The sequence below is a fragment of the Gossypium raimondii genome, chromosome 9 (genome assembly GCF_025698545.1).
Source record: "Gossypium raimondii isolate GPD5lz chromosome 9, ASM2569854v1, whole genome shotgun sequence".
NCBI classification, from domain to species: Eukaryota; Viridiplantae; Streptophyta; class Magnoliopsida; order Malvales; family Malvaceae; genus Gossypium; species Gossypium raimondii.
In genome coordinates, this window is record NC_068573.1 from 4,544,914 (window position 1) to 4,567,054 (window position 22,141).

General features: G+C 30.5%; 1 non-coding gene and 1 pseudogene across 1 annotated transcript; one reads left to right on the forward strand and one right to left on the reverse strand.

The window, feature by feature from the left end:
• Positions 1-2,841: 2,841 nt before the first annotated feature.
• Positions 2,842-2,948, forward strand: LOC128032956 (small nucleolar RNA R71). The gene has a single exon (XR_008189294.1). It is a non-coding gene; the product is annotated as a small nucleolar RNA R71 (small nucleolar RNA).
• A 5,988-nt stretch (positions 2,949-8,936) lies between these two features.
• Positions 8,937-21,365, reverse strand: LOC105797396 (wall-associated receptor kinase-like 1; annotated as a pseudogene).
• Positions 21,366-22,141: the final 776 nt, after the last annotated feature.

A 22,141-nucleotide genomic window follows, 5' to 3' on the forward strand; every position in this document is an offset into this window, starting at 1 on the left:
CCGTTAACAGCGAGGCCAGAAGTCAGGGGGTCTCTGGCTCGTTCGGGTACTTTTGCTTGTCTTTTGAAGGTTTTGGCTTCAAAACGGGCTTAGGGAGGTCGATTGGATTAAAATGGCTTCTTTTTGGGACTCGGCATGGTATATGGCGGTCATTGCCGTCCGAACCAGCAGCCATGACGGACGGCGATGGGCCTTTGCAAATGAGCTAATGGGGTAAAGGGAGAGGTTGAGAGAGTTTGGCAGATTTTTTTTTAAATAGGGCTGAAATGATTTTTTGGGGTTTAAAAAATTCTATTTATAGTATACCCATACGACGTTGTTTTGCGCCTCAGTCTCAGGCGCCAAAACAGTATCATTTTAACTTTGCCCGATTACCCGACCCATTTACCTAGAGGATCCGCGTGTCTTGTGACTAGGGTATAATTGCTACCCTAGTTCTTCTACTTTTCTTTGTGTTTCCAATTAAATACTCTTTACTTTTGCAATTTTACCCCGTTATTTGTCGCGCTTTCAATTCAGTTCTTACTCGAACTACATCGTTTTGGGGGAGAGGGAAGATTTCCATTTTGGTCCCCCATATTACACACATGTTCAGAGTAGTCCTTCCTCCTTATTTATTTACGGATTTCTCCACCGAAGTTCTGTGTTAAGTTCAAATTAGTCCTTTTTGTTGTTTTTTCTATTAAATTAATTAATTTCAATGGTACTATAATTATTTTTACTATTGCTATTATTTTTAATATTACCATCACTTTCATTGTGTTTATCATTACTGTTTACCTTATTATTATTATATTTATCTATTCATTCATACCCTTTTGTTATTTCAAATCTAATTATATATATACATGTTCATAATATATATATATATGTACACGTATGTACTTTTGTATAATTTATTCACATATACACACGTACTTATATATTTTTATATTTCTTATATACACGCCTATATATATTTATATACATAGTTTTTACTTTACTTCTATGAATATATAAATACATACTTATATTTTTTATATACTTTATAATTCTTATATACATATATATACACATACACATACGTATTTTATAAATTATATATATATATGAATATATACCCTTGTATATTTTTATATATGTTTTGCAATTCATATACGTAACTATATATATTTACTTACATTTTCTTTTCATAAATATATATACATATTTATATATTCTATATATTTTAACATATACCTTTTACATACTTTCATATCCTATAATTCATGCATGTATATATTTTTATATGTTCTACGATTCATATTTATATTTGTCCACGTTCCTTTTAATTATTTATCCATGTTTTCATCATTATTTTAAAAAAGGGAATGTTTTAATTTTATTCGCTTATATACTTGTTCATCAGTACCAACATCGATAATTGTTCTAGCAGTGGCTAAAAAGGGTCGACCTAATATCATAGGTACCTCGCTATCCTCATCCATGTTTAATACAACAAAATCAACAAGGAATATGAATTTGTCCATTTTTACAATTACATCCTCAATAATACCCCTAGGATATCTGATTGATTTATCCGCTAATTGAATATTCATCCAAGTACGTTTGGGTTTTCCAAGACCAAGTTGTTTAAATATCTTGTAGGGCATCATAACATTTATGCTAGCCCTTAAATCAGCCAAAACATTTTCAATATCTAAACTACTAATAAGACAAGGAATAATAGAACTCCCTAGGTCTTTAAATTTGTTGTGTAGTTTGTTTTGGAGAATGACCAAGCAAAATGCATTGAGCTCCACAGTCGACGAGTCGTCTAATTTCCTTTAATTCGTTAACATCTCCTTTAAAATTTCTATATAATTTGGCATTTATGACAGAGCTTCAACAAACAGTAAGTTAATATACAATTTTTTTAAAAGCTTAAGAAATTTACCATATTGTTCATTTGTGTAGTCTCTTTTCAATGCTATTGGATATGTAATTTGAGGTTAGTATTCTTTAACCACTGGCTTTTGATCTTTCTTACTTTCTTCAACCTCATCATCTTTCACAATAGCTTTTAGCATCGGTTTCTATTCAGGTTCGACTAACCATTCCATGTCTCGAACAATAATTGGATGGATTTGCTCTCTTAGGTTAGTTTCAATATTGCTAGGTAAGCTACCTTGTGGTCTTTCCAAAACAAGTTTGCCAAGCTGTCCAATCTAATTTTCAAGTCATTGAATTGATGCTTGTTGATTTTTCAGTGTTAGTTTTAGTGTTTTAGTGTTTTGAAATCTAGTTTCAAAAACTGAAATAAATTTGGCAAGCATCTATTTAAGGTTTGGTTTCTTCTTTTGCTAATAAGGTTGCTGAAAACCTGGAGGGGATTGTGTTCTTTGATTTCCTTGACCACTCCAAGAAAAATTGGGATGGTTCCTCCAACCTGCATTATAGTTATTACTATAAGGGTTATTTTGAGGTTTAGAATTGTTACCCATAAAGTTGACTTACTTATTCTCTGTGCTAGAATTGAAGGGTAAACATTATAAATTAATCATCCCTACTCCATTCGTATCGTATTGCATCACTGAGTTCACCTGCGTAGAAAAGCATAAAACATCAATTTTCTTATTCAGTGCTTCTACTTGGCTTGACAACATAGTAACTATATCTAGATTAAAAACACCGACTGCTTTCATCGATTTTGTTTTAATGACTTGCCACTGATAATTATTTAGTGTCATTTCCTCAATAAACTCATAAGCTGCCTCGAGTGTTTTATTATTCAATGTTCCACCAACTGTTGCATTAATTAACTTCCTAGTTGAGCGATTCAAACCATTGTAAAAGGTTTGAACTTGCAACCATAAAGGTAACTCGCCATGATAAGGGCACCTTCTTAATAAATCCTTGAATCTCTCTTATGCATCATATAATGCCTCTAAATTGATTTGGGCAAAAGAAGAGATGTCACTCCTTAACTTAGTCATTTTAGTAGGTGAGAAGTACTTCAATAGAAATTTATCAATCATTTGAGCCCAAGTAGTGATAGAGCCTCGTGGTAAAGAATTTAACCACTGTTTTGTCTTGCTCCTCAATGAACATGGGAACAGTCGTAAGCGAATGACAGCATTAGTGGCATTATTAATCTTGAAAGTGCTACAAATCTCTATAAAATTGGCCAGATGAGTGCTTAGATCTTCATCTTGCAAACCATCAAACTGAACATACTATTGTACCATCTAAATTGAGTTCAGCTTCAGCTCGAAATTATTTGCAGCTATGATAGGTCTTACAATACTCAATTCAGCCCCAATCAAAGTGGGCTTCGCATAATCATACATAGTACGAGGGATAGGATCTACGGAAGGTAGTTGATTATTTATCACCCATCTCCACAATAATATTATTGTCCTCTTGATCGTCTACTATATTTTGTTGACTTTGCCTTGCTTCTTTAATCTCTTGACGATTTCCGTGAGTAGTTCTTTCAATCTCACTGTCAAAAATCAATGGTCTCGACGGGTTTTCTCTAGTCATAAACCAAAAGAACCTGCCAGAAGCAAACAAAGAAAAATTAAAATGTAAAAATTAAATTAAAAATATATATAACAATAAAATAAAAATGGCTAAATTAATAGAAATACAGTTTTCCTAATATTTCAGTCTCCGATAATGGTGCCAAAAACTTTATAGTCACGAAATCAACTAAAACTACAATATAGGCAAGTGCACCTTTTGATAAATAGTATAGCTACAGTGAGCAAAGATATCGTTCCCACGAGGATTAAAAGTACTAGTAATTACCATTTTCCTATTATTTAACCGACAAATTGGAGTGATTTATTTAAACTAAAATTAACTAAATTAATTAACTAAAGAACTCAGCAAAGAATAAATCAGGAAAATAATTGAATAATAACCAAGAAGAAGAACAATACCTAGGAAAGAACCCACCTAGACTTCATCTGTCATTATCAACCTGAATTAAACAATTTGTTCACTTAATATCTTGATCTGTAGAAATCCTTAAATTATGTTATTATCTCTTTCAAGACTAAGAGCAACTGACTCTAGGTTGATTAATTTAAATTTCTTTCTAATTAAAACACATATTATCGCATTAACTCGATCTATGGAATCCCCTATTAGATTTGATCTAATTTGTAGATTTATGTTATCCTATTTCTAGGATTGCATGCAACTCCACTCAATTAAGCTAGATTTACTCTTAAACAGGGACTTTTCCTCCTCTAATTTAAACACATTAAACATGAATTAATACCCCAATAATATTAAAATAAGAAATAAGCACACATAGCGAGAACAAGATTTAAGTATTTATTGTGTAAAATAAAAATCAAATAATGAATTCATCATAGGGTTCATTTCCCTATATATGAAGAAAATTAGTTTATAATTGTAAATAAAAACATCTCAAAAAAAGTATAACCACAAGAAATAAAGAAACTCATAAAAAAACTTCAAAGAAATTAAAAGGTCTTCAATCTTGATGGAAATCTACTTTAGAGTCGGCTTCAATGGTGTTCTTCGAGTTGTTGTCTTCAATAATCTCTGATGGCCCCTTATTCTCTTCTTCTATTTGGTATTTATAGGTCTTAGAATGCTCGAAAAGCCTAAAAATGGTATTTTTTGCGTATTTAGAATACGAATTGCAAAATTGACATGGTTTGACACATGGCCGTATGGCAGCCCATGTGGCTCCTGAAATCTACTCTAATTGTCCAATTTTCGCTTTTTTTTCACTCCTTTTGCTCTCAAATGCTCTTCTAAGTATAAAAACATGAATTTAAAGGATTATGAGCATAAAATTCACTAATTTGCATGAATAATCATCCAAAAATGCATAAAGAACGGGATTAAAATATGCTACTTTTACCACTTATCTGTTGGACAATTTAAAAAAATAAATGTCATTAGAAAATAATTTTAGGTCTCCATTTAAAATTAAAAGAATAATCTAAACTAAACTAGGTTACGTATAAAGAGTTAGAGACAAATAAAAGGGCTAGTTGAGCCTTGACCCCAAATTTGTTATATATATTTTTCAAATTCCATAAAATATTTTTACTATAGTGTTATACATCAATGATCACCAACTCAAAATCCAAATAAGTTCCCAGTTGCCTACCTGTAATCTTGCCCGGCCCCACCAGATGGATGTGTGCGAGATGTATAGCGAGAGATCTACTAGGGAGCTCGCAGTATCAGCTTGCACGAGCCAATAAAATTTCTTAGTCTTCAGGTTGCACGAGCCAAGAAAATTTCTTAGTCTTAGTTCACAGATATCCAAGGAGTTTACATGTAGGTGTCCGTGAGGTCTAGCAGGCAAGCTAGAACGTTACACATGTCTAGCATGCCTGACACCTACTCAGAGCGTCAGCCCTATGAATAATGGGATCAAGTCTATGAATAGTAGAGTTAAATCATGAACAACAATAGTATGTATAAATACCCAATTGTCCCCTACAATGGGACGTAACAGAGAATTACTCAACAATTGGTGCAGCGAATGTGGACAAACTTCCCTTCTATCTCCCCATCTATGTCTATTGGGATTGGGGTTGTGACCCTCCAAGCAGTATAAGAACACATTCCTCAGTGCTAGAAGATCTTCAATAACCAGGGAACTGCCAACATGGAGCCTTTTCAGCTAAGCATCACCACTATCTATCTTGACAATTCGCTTGAATGAGCACATATCCCAGCTCGATGTAGACCACCCAATAGGAAAGCCAAACCCATCTACGAGCTTGCATCTCACCCTGATATACTTCCCCTAGTTTAGCCGAAGCTTAACACATCGACTTGTGATTATGGTTTTGCCTTTCCTGCGGAGAGAAAAGTAATAAAAACCCAATGAGTTTCCTTGATTTGGGGCCTTTAATAGGTACAAGCTCTGGAAAACTATAAGCAAAGGTCCTTCATTATGACAACAAAAATCAATCAAATACACCACCATAATCCACTAAAAGAACCCACAAAGTTGACTGGGAGCAATCCCATACTCTTAGAGCAGATGGCAGAAAAACGGATCTAGGGGCAGATGAAACCCAACTTCTAAGATGTGGAGGGGGAGCAAGAAACTGCCATCACTGGTGTTGCTAAGCCTATACGACCCATCAAGAATCGAGAATTCATAAGCTAAGTTAGAGATTTAAATCCCCACGCACACAAAGCGCAATGCATCTCTTCATATTTTGTAGTGCACATGAAAAGGTTAGCTTCAATAAGGACCTTGGAAGTGCGCTCTCACGGTGGGCAATGTGGAATTAGCTGGCCATGAGCTCCTCTCATTCTCGGCATATCTTCGATGCAGAAATAAGAAAAAAAGATAGAGGAAATTTAAAACCTAAGACAAGGAGTTACTGAGATTTACCTTAAAGAAAAGCTTTGACTAATTCTAGTAACAAAAATGCTAAGTTCGTGCATTTTAGGGTTTCAAAAAATCCCTTTTTAAAGAAGCCTATTCCCCCCACGTTTCAGCAGTTCAAATGACCGAGGGACATCAACGGTCAGATATATACAACCGCGATTCACCCATACACATGGCGAAGCTGACACCAGATTCCAATAGACGCTACGTATTCTCCAAGCTATATTAAACGCAAAGTGATGGCCCTAAGGAGCGCCACTTTATAACCCTCATTAGGCCCATTAGAGGCAACTAGATTGTTATACACCAATGATCACCAACCTGAAACCGAGAGAACTACCAGGGGAGCTCACAATATTAGCTCGCACGAGCCAAGGGGAGTTTGCGGTCTCAGTTCAGATCATATCCAAGGAGTTTACATGTAGGTGGTCACGAGGTCTGATAAGTGAGCTAGAATACTACACGTGTCCAGCATGCTTGAGGCCTATTCAGAGAGTCAGTCCTATGAATAATGGAGTCAAGTCCATGAACAATGGAGTCAAATCATAAATAATAATAGTATGTATAAATACTCAATTGTCCCCTTCAATGGGACACAACACAGAATTACTCAACAAATAGTATTGAGAAATAAGGATAATTTATGTTCATCCCTTCAAAATTTTAAATATTTTAAATTATATTGTAAAATAGAAAGCTTGATATTGTAGATTAAGTAAAATTATTTTCAAAAACTCATTAGATAATATTAATTCAATTCTACCAATAAGTGAATGAAAGAAGTGATACAAATTTTTTGTTAAGTATTTATATTGAGCTGTAATATTAAAGTCATCATTGTTGAAACAGGAGCGAAGGCAAAAAAAAAAATTTAGGGGAGACCGAAATTAAATTGTAATTTTTACAATTGTAAAAATACAATTTTTAAAGAATTAAATCAAAATTTTATCATTTTTAGGGGGCACAGTGTAATTTTACCTTTACTAATTTAAATTATTAAAGGGCCAAAATGAAAAATTTTCTATTTTAAGAGGGACCGGGGCTCCTACTAGCCCCTAGATTCACCCCTAAAAGACTTTTACTCGAATATTAATTTTATCTCAAACAAAATTTAACTCAAACTATACAATAGATGAAAATATTTGTGATTAAAGTCAACGTTTATTAATTTTGTACTTTGTGTTATAATTAATCAAATAGGTATATAGGTATATTTATATTAGTTGTTAAGTATATACAATCCTGGCTGTCGATAAAGCTAGAAGGGAGGAATTAGCAAAAGAATGTTAGCCCCTTGCCCAAAATAATGGGCATTATCCTTAGTGAGTGATAGCAAAGGTGATTGTTCTTTACAACTTGAGAAGAAATTTCCAAGAATGTCACTCTTGACCCTTTCTGATGACAAGAGATTCCACATTTTTATTTATAGCCATTCAACACATAAGGAGAATTAGAATCACAAGTCTAAAATTTATTTATGCTATCAATACATGTGTGTATTCTAGACATTTGAGTGAAATATATTACATAAAAACTGATTTTTATGTAATTTTCGTGACAAAACTGGTCTGGAGCTCAATAAAATAAAATCTGCGAATAGAGAAAACAGTAGTAAATTGTCTCAAGTATTCCTTTTTGGATCTTGATTTAACCTGAACAAGAGCAGATGAAAAATTTCGTAGATAAAAGCCGAAGACGATATTTTGAAATAAAGGCTCAACTCAATTTCCAAGTCATATTCTTTTGTGGAAAAGTATTCTGAGTGGAAAATTATATCCAGAAAATGATAGAAACTAAAGGCTTTGGGCCACAATTAAATCAACATATTTAAATTGTTACATCAACGTCTTATTACTTTATACTTTAAATAAAATTTTGTTAATTAATTACTACATTAATTATCGACAATATTGCTAATTAATTTTAAATTTGCACTAATTAGTACCCCTGCACCATGTTCCGTTTCTACGACTAATGATTTTCCAAAGAATTTAAGGAGAAATTGCAATTTCGGTTTCAAATTATATAAGAAAATTTCCTTTCTAAAAAATTGGGAACACTAAAACTTAATCCAATTTAATTGCTAAGAAAAATAGCAGCCAACATGCATTTGTTTCATTGAAAATTAAAACCAAGGAGGTATCATTTTCAAGAAATATGGACCATAAGAAGATTCTCCTTTTAATATATACTATTGATACTAACAACAGAGTAATTTTCATATGACAACAATTGCAACAACACCTTGACTGCTATACAAATCCATCAGTTTGGAAACTATAACGTATATGCAACTGCTAGATAAACAGTTTAGAAATATCTGCTCTCCAAAGTCTTCTACTCTACCAAACATTAAATGAAACATGTTATACCAAAGATTAATAGAGGATCAAATTTAAACATGTTATACCTAAATTTTACCCGGCCCAAAATAATAAAAAGTCCAGAGTTTTTTTTTACAAGTCCAGAACAAAACAAGTTGGCCAAGAATACAAGGCCCAAAATAAAAAAAACAGAGGCCCAAATCCAATGGCCCGAAACAGTGGCAGAAACCCTAGGGTTTCTGAGGTAAGCTTCAGCCGCCGCAAGCCAAGCCTCGCCCTCCGAATCTCCACGCGATCTTCACCTGCACAGCAAGAAACAACAGAAAAGGAAACGAAATCAAAGATTCACAAATCAAATAAAAAGAGATTTCTTTTCTTCTTTACATTGTTTGATTTGGCTATAAAAAGCCATTGAAGATATTGTAAACGGGATTCGAAAATCAATAAGAAAAAAAAGAGTATTCCTACTGCAAAAGACAAAGAGTCGAATAATCGAACTAAGGTTTAGATTTTTTCCATTTTGCTTTAGTTTATCGCATTATTATTATTTATTATTATTATTATTTGCATGTAAATAAAAAAAATAAAGAAAGAGGAAAGAAACAACCTAAGAAGTGCCCAGAATCGCCGTGAACGGCCGGAAATCGAAAGGACTCTCAGGAATTTGGGGCTCTTTCAGCAGTTTTTTGAAGGTTTCGGGGCCAGATCTAGGTTTAGGTGTTTCGAAAGGACCAGATTAGGGATTTTCCTTCTTTTTGGCCAGTATAAGCAGCGATTGCAGGCCGGAGATCTCATGGCGGCGTGGTGGCGATGGCCGTGATGCACGGACCCTGGCCGAACGATAAAGGAGGGGAGACCTTTTTTAAAGTTTAATTTATTTTTTTTTTAAGAAAAGGCTTAAAATGAAATTTTTGGGAGGGTTAGTGGCTTAAATAGCCCTTCAGAACGACGTCGTTTTGAGCATGGGTTGACCCGACTTTGACCCGACCCGGCTTAGGATCCGCGTGTTTTAAGCGGAGGGGTAAATTGCGCTTTTAGCCCCTCCGCCTTTTAATATTTTTACAATTAAATTTATTTTATTTTTAAAATTTGCCTTTAATTTATTTTCAATTTCAATTTGGTCCCTATGGAATGATGTCGTTTACAGGAAAAGGGAAAATTTCCCTTCCAGTCCCTCCATGATTATTTGCGCGTTCAATACGGTCCTTTGGGCTTTATTTATTTGCGAATTTACCCCAGTTTTTTTATTTGCAGTTCGATTTAGTTTTTTATATATATAATAATTTAATTATTATTTTTATTTTTATGATTTTCATATTAATTTTTTAATTTATATATGTATATTTATTTTTTATGTACATATTTATATTTTTTCAAACTAATATTTTCTCATATTTATATATATGCACATATTTATTTATTTTATTAATTTTATAATGTAGATATTATTTAATTATTTTTAATCTATATATATATATTTTATATGTACATGTAAATATATTTATTTTTTTCTAATGAATATTATATATATATATATATATATATATATATATATATACATATGTTTTTTATTTTCAAATTGCTTCAATACATACTTATATTTTAAACACATATTTTATAATTTATATATATATATATATATATATATATATATATATTTATTGTTTCTATTTTCTTAAATGCATTATGACTTTTGTTTATATAAGTTTATAAGTCAAAATTTTATATGTAGATCATATGTTTTTTTATTCTTCATAATTTCAATGTACATATTATGTACCTTTTATTCTTTTTTTTGTTTATTTCTTTCAATTGTGTATTAATTTGTGTTTTGATTTTTATTATTTTTTATCTTGCTCGTTTATTTGATACTTTGCATGTCATTGATTATTTTTTCTTATGTATATTTGTTTCGTTTATTTATTTGTTTCTATGCCATTATTGTATTTATTATTGTTGTATTTGTTATCGCAACATTTATACATACAATATAACATTACATCATCTTTTACTCGAATTTAAAATAGAAAACTTTCAAAATAGAGATAATACTCGTATCTAGGATTTTCAAGAGAATTGAGCCCTAATGTCTTGGGTTCCAATTTTCTTCGTAAAATCTAACGATCGAGAATTGCTCTTTAATCAAACAAAATAAAACTTGTCATCGGGAATTCAACATGTTGTGTCCTAACGTATTGGATGTGACGCGTTGATTTCTCGAGATAAAGATTTTTTCTAAAAAACAATAAAAGAAATATTCAATTTTTAGAATTTTGAGAAGTCGTGCCCTAACGTATTGGGCTGCGGTTTCTTTATAAACCTTAAACAAATGATTATTTTTTGAATTTTATTACACGAGTATTTTGGACAAACTCATTTCTGGAGAAGTAGAATATCGTGCCCTAACGCATTGGGTGTGACATTTTCTTTTTCTAAAATGAGAAAAGTCTAACGCATTTTTAAAGTTTCTACTAAAGATCATATTTTTTAACTCTCGACATTAAGACACTAATTAATCAGCTAGGTACAAATTTTTGGGCGTTACGAGGGTGCTAATCCTTCCTCGTACGTAACCGACTCCCGGATCCTTTTTTCTAAAACTAGTATACCAAAGTCGTTTTTAGGTGATCCAATCACACCTCAATAAAAGATTGGTGGCGACTCCCAATTTTTCCAATTTTTATCGACAACTTATTTTTGTTTTTCAAAATAAGAATGGTTTCGACAGCTTGGCGACTCCGCTAGGGACTTTTTTTTTAAAAAAATAAGAGAGTCGAGCCACAAAGTTGATTAATTTTTGTCTTATGGTCGAAAAAATAAATTTTAAAAAATTCATGATATCCTTTTGCATTCATCATTTTCTTGCTTAATTGATCTAAGTATTGCTTGCATTATACATTATATGAGTTGAATGATCTTACCCTTCTAAGTGGGAGTGAGAAACTATTCCTTCGTGAGGTTTTCACTTCCGTATAGGATAGTGGATCGCTTTCGGAATACATCGGTACCTATGCCTTCGTGAGATTTTCATCTCCGTATAGTCATAGGAAAAATGTATTCCCCTGAACCGAACTTGATCTATATGAGCCTATAATGGGTGAAGATCAAGGAATCTGCTGGTTCGGGTACCTTTGCCCTAGAAGCCGAACTTCATATAGTGAACCTTAGAATCCACCTTAGGTAGAACTACACTAAACCCTAGTAGATATCCGATTAGGTGTTTTACTATTTCTTGATTATATTTTATGTTTTTATATGATACTGACTTTTTGTGTTTTATTTTGATTGCATGACATGGCATCTCATTTCATTACAAAAGGCGTCAGTTCACATTCAGTTGCTAGATAAACAGTTTAGAAATATCTGCTCTCCAAAGTCTTCTACTCTACCAAACATTAAATGAAACATGTTATACCAAAGATTAATAGAGGATCAAATTTAAATAAATAAAATGAATTAATTAAGTCCGATAAATACAATGTTTCTTTCATCAATTCTCATAAAGATGAAATGGTTAGAAAAGAAACAGTTTCTAAAATGACTACGCCAAAAATGGCCAAACCATTATGAGGGTTTGATTATTTACAATAATTTGACTCGGTTTAGTGGTTTTCATACTATTTTCAATTTTTGAGGTTTCCTACTTATTTTAATAAAATGTGTTGTTTTTATGATTTTGGACATTATCAGGTATAATTTCAAACTCTTTTCAATAAATATATTTTGAAAGGGTTTAAAATTTTCTAGTTAATAAAAATAAATAACTCTTATAAAATGTCTTTTTATAATAAACAAATTAATTATAAATTAAATAAGAAATAAAATTGGGATCGATTCAGATAATTGTTATCTTTTAACTTACATTTCAAAAATCATCTAAACACCATAATTCAAATATGTTTTAATTTCTCGATTAACAATGCTTGCTAGTCAAATGGTTCGAGTGTGTTAAAATGTATTATCCTCCTATTTATGACTTAAGGAGGGACAATGAGTAGTTCTAAGCATTATGTAAAAAAATAGCAGATATAATTAAAATCTATATGAAATTGTTTAAAATAAAAATAAAAATTTATTAAAATTTTGATAAAAGAATATATATATATATATATATAATAGAATAATTATATATGATTTCAAAAGTTTACCTAAAATGTAAACATAAGTAATAAGACAATTTTAAAAATATAATGTTTTGTATAATACAACTATTGAAATAAAATTATTATACTTTTCTTTCTCAGCCAACAAAAGATTTTATTAAAAATATATAATTAAAAAAAAATCAACCACTCAAACAGTGGGATTACTATAACAACAATTCACGAAAATCACCAAATCAAAACAACAAAAAGAGACATTTCAAAAACCAGCAAGAAAATACAAACAACCGGCCAAGGGTGAGGCAAAAAAATTTGGGTCGAAATTAAACTGTATATTTTATGATAGTAAAAATATAATTATTTTAATAGTTAATTTTTTATAATTTTTAAAAGATTAAATTACATTTTATCATTTTTGAGAGGATCAAAGTACAATTTTACCATTACTAATTTAAAATTTTATAAATTCTAAAAAAGTCCTAAATGAAAAAAAAATTATTTTAGGGAAGCCGAGCCCCTACCAACCCCTTGACTTCGCCATTACAACCACTAGTAAACAACTAGCAAAAAAGTCCACTATGCCCAAAGAAAATTATTATAAGTCCACCAAGCCGCCCATTGAACATCCCCTGTTTGAGTCAACGATTACGAGGATGATCCACCTCGTTAGAGCAATGACACTGGGGTGTTTGCGACACTATCAATGGATGACTGTGTGGTGTCACATGAGCCAGTTGTGGATAAAACGTGGGGATTGTCAACGATATTGGATGCATCGGTGTTGCTAGTGCCATCGACGTGTATTTTCACTCAATTAAACCATTTAAATAATTTAAAATAATTAATTTAACTTATAACCCTTAATAATGAGAAATTTACAAATCAACCCCAATATTTTACCTTTTATGCAATTTAGTCCTAAATCCCAAAATTTACAATTTAATCACAATTAACTAAAATTCATTTTAACTGAATTTCCTATAACTTCTAAAGAACCCATATTTTCCATCAATTCACAATATTTGCATTAAATTTTTACTATTTTCACAAATAAACCCTTAAACATTAAATTCACTCAAAATTACTTAACAAAACTTGTTTATTTAACAACCAAATTTAATACTCAATCATCTAAATTCACAACACAACAATTACATCCATAGCATAATTATAAACATTTAATAAATTCACAAATTGACCCCAAACTATTTAAATTAAGTTAATACTGAGCTCAAAAGATAAAAATCACTAAAAGCGGTGCTTGATGTTTCTAATCTATTTTTAGGGCCACGAAAATATGGTTTAAGGCTCATATGCATATATTTAATTATGAATAGAATGTGATTTGATTATTTGTATTTATGATCAATTATAGTTTGTAAATAATGTTAATTTTTGAAATGTTATCGTAATACTCTGTGACTCCAAACCGACAACAAAGACGGGTTAGAGGTGTTACGTAGATGTTGCAGGGATGCTTTAACCTTTTCTACACGTAACTATACTCTCAAATCCATATTTGATTATGAGATCATGGCTTAGTTTTAAGATTTTCCCTTAGATTTCTCTTAAGATTAGCCTTAGAACTTTGGGTGATAGGTGACTAACCAACCAAGTCTGAATTGGTTATTGACAACTTCACTTTTTAGTTTTTCGTGTCTATCTTGTTAGGTTCATCTCTATCATGTTATGACAACTTAGTGGTTCCACTATGGACTCTACTTTTGAGAGTCGATCTACTTTAGGGCTTAGCTTTTAAGGTTTTTTTTTATAAGTTATATATGTGACTTTATTGATTAATCGGTGTGAGTTTTTTTTTTTTTTTCTGTTACTTGTGATTACATTTGTTGTAAAATATCATTCACTTTACACATGAATTTGATTCTATTCGCTGATCTGTTCTATTAGGAAGAGTGGTCTCGGGCTTTCATGTGGTCATTTCCATAGCATAAATTTATTTTTTTTTAAATCGATGATAAATTTATCATTTATTTATTTAGTTATTCAAGAGTTTATATGTCAATGTTTATAATTCATTAAAAGTAAAAAATATATAATGTTCAATGGTTCAAATTTCTTTTATAAAATTAATATTAAAAAATTATAATGCAATGTTGTTTAAATCATACTAAACTATTTAATTGAATCGAAATCGATCAAGATATTGATCTAGAAAGGTGAAAAATCAGGTGATCTGCAAACTAGGCTAAAAACAGTTGATTCGATTGAATTGTATTTTATAATTATTAATATTTTTATTTTATGATTTTTTAATAATTTACTTGATTTTAATCTTACAGACTAAAAATAACAGCCTAATTGATTCGATTCTTGATACAATTCCAAAAACATTAATATAATATTTAACTTGAACTGTAGGGTTTTTGAATTATATATTAAGATGTTCAAATTTAATTTGCTGCAAATTAATTTGGATTCTTCAACAAAAGATAACCAATCTGATTTAAGCTAAACCCAAGTAGTTTATAACTCTAGTATTTAATATTACTAGCTGTCACAAGTATTACGTGTGATTTTTCACATTTAATATTTAATTAAATTTAAATATTTAATTTTTAATTGCATTAATTAACATAAAATAATATTTCTTATTTTAATTATTTGATATAATTAAAATATATTAACTAATTATAAAAAATATATGTTTCTTAAATTATTTTTTTGTTAATGTTACACAATTATATATATATGCTGGAAGTAATGGATGCTCAATTATCTGTCAATATGCAGCCTTGATTGGATTTGTGTTTTTGTATGTTTCAAATCGTTTTTGTTGTCTTTTCTCTGTTTGCTGTTATTTCTTATGGAATTGGATGTTTAATGCTGACTTGTACCATCCAATTCCCTTATATTTTTATTGCAGGAGAAGATATTAAGCTAGTTTGTTTATTTGTAGGGAAAATCTGAAGAAGAATATGAACAATCAGAACGGTTCCGACAGGAGTTGAAATTGAAAGTTCGAGAGTTGTTGAAAGAGCAGTAATGGCGTCTAGAAAAATGGCGATGAGGGTATGTTGGATCTGTTAATATCCCTTGCTTTCCTTAGTTGTTCTCACTCAATAAAGGCTTATCATTACTATGATAAGTTAATCACCTCTTCTTATTTCATCTTCAATGTTGGGATCGACCTGATTAAGTAATGAACAAGTAAAAATAGAGGAAGAAATTGAAAAATTGAATACACAAATTCAACATAAAAAAATCCGTCCAAAGAAAATAAAAAACTACGGGGAAATATAATTTTACTAAAATGGCAAAAGAACGAAAAGTATAAAAGATGGAAATAAAAACTAAACCCCGAAAACTTATTAGAGATTAGAACTCATAACACGTTTAAAGAATTCTTTGTTTTCGGGTTTTTGAGGTTTAGTTGTTATATACATCTTTTGTACTCTTCCTTTTTTCGTTATTATAGTAAATTTAACTTTACTCCTAATTTTTTATCCTCTAGGGTTTTTTTCAATTTCTTAATTTCTTCTACTTGTTCGTTACTTAATTGGGTCAATCTCCAACATTTAGATATAAAAAGAAGAGCAAAAAAAGCTGTGGATAATTAGGGTTACTATTCTTTCTCTTGATGGTGCCCTTTGATTTCGTATCCCTGTTTGGAGGTCTTTTTAATTAATGAACTCATCGACTTAGCAATAGAAAAAAAACATATCCAGAACTTGTGTAAGAAATACCTTCAAGAGATAAAATAACATTGTGTGAAACAAGTATGAATTCTTGGGCAACCACAAGACTCCACCAGTGTGACAAATACAAAAGCTAAAGGCTATCAATCAAGATAAATTGTTTCAGGAGTGTTGGAAACTAGGAAGATGAATTTAACGGAAAAGTTACACTGTCGGTTGGAATTCTCCTGGACATTGAACTACTAGGATTGGTATCCCATGAATGGATCATGTCATCTGTTTCAGATTCTTCATCACCACAGTCTTCAATAACAGTTCCACCTGAAGCTTTAATCAACTCCAGCTCCATTACTACTTGTTTCATGGTGGGTCTTTTCTTTCCATTAAGATTCAAGCATCTTTTTGCTAGCAGAGCCACAACCATAATCTCTTGTTCTGGACCATCCTTTACAACCATTGGATTGAGAATGCTAAATAAGGAATTCTCCTGCATTGAATGCAAAAAATAAGATACCAAGCTTCTCACTTGCTCTGATTGGTTTGCGGAGATGGGTTTTTGTCCTGTTAAAAGCTCAATAAGAACAACTCCAAAGCTATAAATATTACTCTTCTCTGTAAATTGATTTGTTCGAAAATATTCGGGATCCATGTATCCAAAAGTTCCTTGCACCCGAGTGGTTAAATGTATCTGTTCAAGTGCAACTGATCTTGAAGTTCCAAAATCAGATACTTTTGCCCTATATTTATCATCCAAAAGTATGTTACTAGATTTGATGTCTCGATGATAAATAGGAGCAGAAGCAGCTGAATGCAAATAGAACAAGGCATTGGCAATTTCAATCGCAATTCGTAAACGGATTTCCCATGTCAATGGTAATTCTATTCGTTATGAATGAGATCGTATAATGTACCATTTGGGATGAACTCATACACCAATAGCGGAACTTCAGCCTCTGAACAACACCCTAAAAGCTTAACCACGTTCCTGTGATTAATTTGAGATAAAATTATCACCTCGTTAATGAACTGTTCAACCTTCTTTTCATCAAATTTCTTTCCTTCCACCATTTTGGATTTCTTAATAGCCACAATGCTTCCATCTATTAGCATTCCTTTATAAACAGTCCCTTGACCTCCTTGACCAAGGATTTGGTTTTCATTATAAGAATCAGTCGCCTTTTTCATCTCTTTTGAAGTAAACAACTTAATTTTTTCAACATTACTTTCATTGCTAGATAAATGTTGTTGCAGTAACAAACCTTCATTCCTTTTGAAGCATTTCTGATTCAGCATGATTTTTTGTTTTCTTTTGAGGACTTTGTACACACTCCATGTTGCAAGTAGTAGAAATAGTGTCCCAATACTAGTGCTGCAACCTATTTAGATATAAGAAACATAGTTAAAAGGTAAATCTGAAAATTAAAATCAACAATGAGGGAACCTTATCGCACCATCCATTGTTTTGATATTGAACTCTTACAAATTTAATGATAAATAATTGTTACTGCCTCACGCATTCAAAAGTAAGTATAACACGCCTTGAATTGACATAATCCAATCACCATAATAATGCTTCTCAAGTTATGAGTATTTTGAGTTTGTTTCTTGCGCTCACAACGAAATCCCGTATTATTATATTCATAAGGATTAGGAGGGCAAGACTCCGACGAGCAATAGTTGCTAGGGGTATTCAAACAAAGCATGCGACAATTCTAATAATCCCCACAATTCCCATCTGTCATTTAAGAATTGAATAAAAAAGAAAAAAAGGTTATAATCATATTATTCGGTTAAAGTATCTAGAGGTCTTTATGCTATACAGATCGGATCAAATTAGACATTCTATTATTAAGCGGATCAATTTAGTACTTATATTATTAAAATAATCAAATAAGTTTATATTATAAAAGAGTTAACTTTTCTTGTATAAAAATGTCTTGAATTTTTTTCAAAATCTATTCTTTTTAAACAAAATATTTTATTTACGAACCATAAAACTTTAAAATAATTAACTCTATTAAAAATATATGTTAATTATATTTTAATTTAGTCTTCTTTGATTCTTTTTAATAGTACAAGGATTAGATTAATTCATTTAATAGTAGAGGACTAATTTGGTCAAATCCTATAATAGAGAGACTCTTAGATGCTTCATCCATATAATGCAATAGATATTAAGTAATTAATGCATGCAGTGTATACATTTCTGGCACTATAGATGTTGAAGAATTTTTACCAATAAAAATATGCATAATTATATGCAAAAGTACATATTTTTTAGAGATTCACTTTAATCCGTGTAAAATTAAATAAATCAGTATAAAATTAAAGTTGTTTTACTCCCTTTCATATCTCTTTATACGGTTAATATTTTGACAATCAAACCTTTGAATTTAATATTTTATTCATATAAATCATTCGTGTCAAATTTGATATAAATTAAAAATTTCTAACTTTTGTTTAATGTAAAAATATTCAACCGTTGAATATATATTAATATATGGAGTACTATAGATCAATATGATAGAAATATCAAATCGGTTTAAAATTTACATGCATGACAAGTACAAATATAACCATAAATTCAACAGTTGGATTATTAAAATATTAATCGTATAGGGGATACAAAAGGATGTAAAACAACTTTCATTTTATACTTGGTGTAAGTGGATTACTCCCCATATTTTTTATACACTTATTTATATATATATATATATATATATATATATATCGAAATTTTATATACTTTATTAAATATGATTTTGTATCTTTAATCTTCAACTAATTAGTATATTTTAGCCATGATATACCTCAACCAATAATAACTAAATTATGATATACGATGTGAGTGAAAAAAAAACTTATGTAACAAATTATTTTAAAAATAATGATATATAAAAAAAGAGTTACTGAAATAGTAAAGTTATGTAATAGCTACTAAGGTGTTTTTGTTCAAATTTTATTATACTCATTTTTCTAGATTTTACATGAAATATAAAATGATAAAAATACTCTCATAATAATAGTTGTTCTTTTATAAAAGTAATAGATTTTCATAATTTTTCAACTGAGTCGAGACTAAGTTGATATGTGACACCAATTCAAATAACCTTTTAAAAATAATATTAATTTAAGGTACAATCATAATGGGATTGGAAAAACTTATGTAATAGACATATTTATTAAAATTTTATATAAGAATTAAATGAATTACTTGTTGAAATGATAAATCTTAAATCTTAAAATTTTTCGTTGAAGGTTCAAATCTCACAATCTTAAATTTATTATCGATTTTATATAAAATTTAAAAGATGTGAATACCATTAAAATAAGGGTAAACTACACCCATGGTCACTTTTGTTTACCTTAGGTTATGTTTTAGTCACTTATGTTTGAAATGTTACGTTTTAGTCATTTACGTTATCATGTTGTAACATTTTAGTCCTTGAGCCATTAATAAATCGTTAATGGTGTAACGGTGGTGACGTGTACGTTAAATCATCATTTCAAACAAAATTTTAGGTTAAATTATACAATTGATCCCCATATTTTTTTAAGTAATTTAATTTTTTCTTTTATGTTCTTTAAACTTTCCTCTTTTTTTCCGTTCTCTTTTGTTTCTGCCTCTGTTTTCATACCTTTCCCATTTCTTTTAACATATTAGGAAGTTGAATTGGCAATGAAAAAAGAAGTAGGAAGTCGACTGTCATCATTTGCCTATAACCAAAACCCTATAACCAAACCCATAAACCCATACCATGCTTCTTTCTTCACTACCAATTCGACTTCCTGGTATGTTAAAAGAAATAAAGAAGGTAGAAAAACAGAGGGAGAAGCAGAAGAGAATGGAAAAAAAAGAAAGAAAGAAAGAAAGAAAGTTAAAAGAACATAAAAGAATTAAATTGCTCAAAACGAAAAATTATGGGGACCAATTGTATAATTTAACCTAAATTTTTTGTTTGAAATGATGATTTAACGTGCCACGTCAGCTTACCATTACACCATTAACGACAATTAATGGCTCAGTGACTAAAATGTTACAACACGATAACGTAAGTGACTAAAACGTAACATTTCAAGCATAAGTGACTGAAATGTAACCTAAGGTGAACAAAAGGGACCATGGGTGTAGTTTACCCTTAAAATAATGTAATTTAATTTGTTAAGTAAAAAAGATAATATAGATATAAGAAAAAAATTTCCTTAAAAAAAATTAAATCATACCTTCGCATAACGTCGAATAAATGTGAGTATCCCTATCACACGCACATAGATGATTAGAGCTCAACCTCGACTAGCAATATTTACCATCAAATGTACAAGAAGTATCCGAACTATCATTCAAATAGCATTCACCAAATATTGGTGTGCCCCATTGCAGTTGTGTTGGGACATGCGTCCTACTACTTATATCAGAATCTTCTGAATCATAGTCATCAGAAATCAAGGAAGCAAATTCGCATGATTTTTTCTTCCTATAATCACTAGAATCAACCTTATTACTCATGTTTATGTAGAATGAACTGGGACCTTGAGGGAAAAAGGCAAGACAACTAGCAACATAGGAAGTCTTGCTATTAATCCTACAACTTGGTTGCAAACACCTGCCCAAAAGTTTATCTGTTTCATTGCCAAAAATAGTAACCAAATTATCGCAACCTGAACAATAAAAACTGTTGTCAGAAGTTGAGTAGGAAAAGCGGGTGCCAGTTAGGTTGAGACTCATCCCGTTGTGATGGTTCTTTCGACAGTTGAAGTAAGTTATTGGATGGTTGACCTTGATGGTGCCATCCAAAAAATCAAAGTCCAGTATTTGTAGATTCATGTCATTTATGTTTAAGAAAGGACCTTTTCCCCTGTTGGCGGTTTTGTTGCAAATTACTTCAAACCAATCGTCAGTTTCATAATCTTGGTCCTTCATTCTAAAGGGGTAGTGAAAAGTAACATTTCTGCAGGACCATACCTTGTAGGTGTTGATGTTGATAGGTCCTAGTCCTGGTCTTCCGCATACTGCGTATTTAGCAAAAAAGGAGTAAATCGTAAAATCTACTAAATATATGTACATCCAATTAGGGGTGAGTAAAGCTCGATTAGATTTGAAAATATCAAAAAAATTCAAATTTCGAGTTAGTCGAATTAAGCTATTCAAATTATTAGAGTCAACTTGAATAAGTAATTCGAGTTTCAAGTTCAAATTGAGTTGAATTTTACAATTAGAATAATTCAAATAACAATTTGGTGTATATATCCTTTACATCACTGTTAAGTTTGAAAATGAGCAAATTGGTCTCTCTCAACAAAAATTTAAAAAGAAAAATAAAATAATTTTCAAAAATTCAAAATAATTTTTAAATTTTAAAATATTTATAAAAATTCCAAATTTTATATTTTAAAAAATTATAAGAAATTCTAAAAATATAGAAAGAAAGTTAAAAATTAAAATTTTATAGAATAATAATTTTGGGACCTAAATGAGTTAATTAATTATTCAAGTTTATCATACTAAAGTATTTTTTATTTTACTTTGAAAAAGTTTTCAAATATATATGGTTTCAAATTTATGTGCTTTAATAAGGAATTAATTATCTTGTAACAATATTTTAATTTGACATGTTTAATTTTTAATTTAAATCAAAAAATTTACTCGATTCGACTAGACTCAAATTTCATTTCACTCGACTCAATTTGAAAAAATTT